General features: G+C 47.7%; 1 pseudogene; it reads left to right on the forward strand.

Annotated features, from left to right (window-relative positions):
• The first annotated feature begins 273 nt into the window (after nucleotides 1-273).
• LOC126164262 (5S ribosomal RNA) lies at nucleotides 274-391 on the forward strand (annotated as a pseudogene).
• Nucleotides 392-4548: the final 4157 nt, after the last annotated feature.

Below are 4548 nucleotides of genomic sequence, written 5' to 3' on the forward strand. Positions count from 1 at the left end.
AATGATTTTGAAGTAATAGGTTTAACATCAGAAGAGGCACCAATGTTAGCAGTGAATAGGGGATCATGGAGGAACTGTATAAGGGGGGGCTATGCTCCAGACTGAACGCTGAAAGGCATAATCAGTCTTAAATGATGATGATGATGATGATGATGATGCTATTCATAACCAAGGGACAAGGGCGCCAGTACAATAGTCTGTGGATGGGGGGTGGGGGAGCTCGGGGGGATGGGGTGGTATACCTGGAGATATTGAGTATTTTTAATATTTTGAGGCAACGGCCTTGCCGCAGTGGATACACCGGTTCCCGTCAGATCACCGTAGTTAAGCGCTGTCGGGCGTGGCCGGTGCTTGGATGGGTGACCATCCGGGCCGCCATGCGCTGTTGCCATTTTTCGGGGTGCACTCAGCCTCGTGATGCCAATTGAGGAGCTACTCGACCGAAGAGTAGCGGCTCCGGTCAAAGAGAACGACCGGGAGAGCAGTGTGCTGACCACACGCCCTCCCTACCCACATCCTCAGCTGCGGATGACACGGCGGTCAGATGGTCCCGGTGGGCCACTTGTGGCCTGAAGACGGAGTGCTTTAATATTTTGGAAGATGAGTGGCTATAAAAAGTTCCAGTTCTGCCCCTGTTAAAACCATACCGACTCTTTTAAAACATTTTCTTGAAAGAATAACACTTTATAACACCACATTTTTTTTTCCTTTTTCTGAGATCTAGCTAGAGGGAGCGGGCGGGAGAGTTCCCCCTTTCTCCCGAGTATGAGTAGTCTTATCAAGGGAGGCTTACAACGAACTACAGACACATAGCACCCAAAGAAATCACATCACGAGTTTCAAATGACGCTATGTCTCAAAAAGAAAATTTATATTTTCAATTTTGAACGTAATTTGAGAGGTGGTGCTAACATGAAATCACAATGAAGTCATCTGCCAAAAGCCAGAGCAAAATATAATACAACGTTACCCTCTTCGCATTTGTAGAACATATTTTTGTTTAGTGTGCCACAATCAAATAAACTTATTTATGAGATGTTGGAAAGAACAATTGCCGCGCGGGGTAGTCGTGCGGTCTAGGGCGCCTTGCCACGATTCGCGCGGCTGCCTCCGTCGGAGGTTCGAGTCCTCCCTTCGGCACGGGTGTTTGTGTTGCCCTTATCGTAAGTTAGTTTAAGTTAGATTAGGTAGTGTGTAAGTCTAGGGACCGATGACCTCAGCAGTTTGGTCCCATAAAACTTACCACAAATTTCCAATTTCGAAAGAAGAATTGTTTTGAAAACTGATTTAAAAGTATAAAGAGTACATTGTTCCGTACATTGCAAAGAGTTGGAGCAATACAGTGATGAGCCAAAACATTACGAGTACTGCCCGGTGCGAGATTGAATGCCTCGAGGTGATGCTGCGAGCTCGTGGCGCAGTGAGGAAAGAATGTGAGCGGAAGAGAGGCGAATGGGCAGTCATTATAGCGAAGTTACGGACCGCAAAGGCGGAAATACTCTGATATAAGAGGTTTTGATAAAGGGCACATTGTTAGGGCCCACCGGTTGGCAACTAGAATCTCTGAAACGGCGAAGCATCTATCGGAAGTACTTGAAGGATGGTGAAATAACGAGGAGGCCATGTGGTGTTGGACGACCACGTCTCATCACAAAATGTACGGGTCGGAGGATCCCACGCTGTGTAATCGAGGACAGGCTGCGATCTATGGTAGGCACGAGTGTACATCGTTCAAAGGCCATTGTTGAACATGAAGCTCCACGTCTCACGACACGTACGTGTTCCTGTCTTGACCCAACGACGTTGTCAGTTATGACTGCTGTGGACACAGCATCACTGAGTTTTCACCGTGGTTCAATAGAACCGTGTCACTTGTCGAATGAATCGCATTTCTTGTTATACCAAGTCGATGGCTGGTCCTCACACGCCGTCATTCAGACGAATACCTGCACGAAACACGGACCGCCCACAAGGTGCAGGCCGGTTAGGGCGGGATTACGCTGTGGGGTACGTTGAGCTGAGCTTCCATGGGATCTGTGGTGGTAATCGAAGGCATCGTGACAGCAGTGAACTACGTGGACATTATTGCCGCCCACCTGCATCGCTTCATGTTTGAAGTCTTCGCCTATAGCGATGACCTTTTCTAGCAGGATAGCCTTCCGTGTTGTAAGGTCAGAATCGTGCTACGTTTTAGGGGCATTATTGTGAACTCACACTGATATCTTGGCCAGCAACTGTGTCTCATCTGTACTCACTGGAACACATATCGGGCGCCAGCTTCGTTTCCGTAAACCACCGCCCCGTAATTTGCGGGAATTGCTTGACCTGTGCGTAGACATCTACTGCCACAAAGTTCTCGGATCCTGTCAAGGACTTGTAGAAACCATTCCAAGCAGAATCTCTGTTGTACTGTGTTTGAAAAAATGGAATAACACGCTATTAAACAGGCTGAAAAGATTTATGACTCATCGTCATCATTGTTTTCCAACTCCAGTTTCCTGGGTGTGGTGTGGAAGCGCTCGTCTTCATACATTATCTGTTCCAGGACATCTTCCCATTTGTGTCCTTTCTCCTCCACATCTGATCTTACATTCTCTATCCAGCGTATTCTTGGTCTTCCCCGTGGTCTTTTTCCTATGAGGTTCACGTTGAAACACTTTCGCTGTTCATTCTTATTATGTGCCTGCACTACTGTAGCGCCGGCCGTGGTGGCCGCACGGTTCTTGGCGCTTCAATCGGGAACCGCGTGACTGCTACGGTCGCAGGTTCGAATCCTGCCTTGGGCTTGGATGTGTGTGATGTCCTTAGGTTAGTTAGGTTTAAGTAGTTCTAAGTTCTAGGGGACTGATGACCTCAGATGTTAAGTCCCATAGTGCTCAGTCATTTTGAACGTTTCCTTATGTCAGTGGTACAGGAATCTCAATACCATCCACTTTTCTATTCACGGCATTTGTCCTTTCTAGTTGTTTCATACATATTTCTAATGAATCTCATTTCTGTTGCCTGAATTATGCTGAAGCCTTTGTTTAGTAGGCTACATGTTTCTAGACAAGATCTTTACGGTTTTCAAGCCGTGTCAATTCCACAAAATTCTCGAGGTTTCGATGGCTAGCTCCAAAATCGTCGTCAGTAGTAAAACTACTGACTGTCAGGGCTGTTTTTTTTCTTTTTTTGTTGTAGTTTCATTCCCCGGCATGTGCTGCGAATACATAAAAGAAAGATCCATTGTCATTTAGCTACAGTATAGCAGGTCAGCAACTGGAAGCAGTTAATTCCATGAATTATCTGGGAGTAGGCATTAGGATTGATTTAAAATGGAATGATCATATAAAGTTGATCGTCGGTAAAACAGATACCAGACTGAGATTCACTGGAATAATCCTAAGGAAATGCAATCCGAAAACAAAGGAAGTATGTTGTAGTACACTTGTTCGCCCACTGCTTGAATATTGCTCACCAGTGTGGGATCCGTACCAGATAGGGTTGATAGCAGAGATAGGGGGGATCCAACGGAGAGCAGCGCGCTTCGTTACATGATCATTTAGTAATCGCGAAAGCGTTACGGAGATGATAGATAAAGTCCAGTGGAAGACTCTGCAGGAGAGACGCTCAGTAGCTCGGTACGGGCTTTTGTTGAGGTTTCAGGAACATACCTTCGCCGAGGAGTCAAGCAGTATATTGCTCCCTCCTACATATATCTCGCGAAGAGACCATGAGGATAAAATCAGAGAGATTAGAGCTCACACAGAGGCATACCGACAATCTTCCTTTCCACGAACAATACGAGACTGGAATAGAAGGGAGAACCGATAGAGGTACTCAAAGTACCCTCCGCCGGAGTATGGACCTAGATGTAGATGTAGATGTAAAAGGGCAGGACAGGGCTGTCAGTGGCACAGCTGGGGCTATCACTATTTACCGCTTACATACCTACAATTACGCCGCTGGCACCAATCAGAGAGGGCCGAAACGACAGGTGCGGTGAAGGCGAGTAGGGCAGCTCATAGCAGCTCCTGTCCGCCATGGGACTGAGTGACAGGGTGGCGCAGGAGGCCAGCGTCACGTTTGGTACTGCTGCTCCCGCCTCCCTATAAGGGTCAAGCATCCGCCGTTGCTTCCTTTTGACATCCATCCAAAGCCCGTCCCCACGCCCTACCCAGGGTGTAGCCCCGGTCTCTGTTGAAATGATTGCTGTTCGTTCTGGTCTCAGCCGCCTCTTTTATAATGGTGTCCCAGTATCTTGACGCAGGAGCCAAGACTCTTGTGTTCTCAAACTGTATTTTGTGTCCGTTTTCGAGGCAACGCTCAGCTACGGTCGACTTGTTCAGCTTCCTTTCCTTAGTACATCGCTTGTGCTCGGTACAACGCTCTGCAACTGAGCGAATTGTGCGAGTACCCTGGTGTCAATCCGCGTCTCTGCTGTACATGTCCTTACTTGCTGCTCGTTGCCCCATAGTACGGCAGGAAAGCCGCTGGCTTGGCTTCTTCAGCCGATTCACAAGGCGTCCTTCTTCTGTGGCACGGGAAAGCATTCAGACTGTAGGTAGC

The sequence above is a fragment of the Schistocerca cancellata genome, chromosome 2, assembly GCF_023864275.1.
Source record: "Schistocerca cancellata isolate TAMUIC-IGC-003103 chromosome 2, iqSchCanc2.1, whole genome shotgun sequence".
Classification (NCBI taxonomy): domain Eukaryota; kingdom Metazoa; phylum Arthropoda; class Insecta; order Orthoptera; family Acrididae; genus Schistocerca; species Schistocerca cancellata.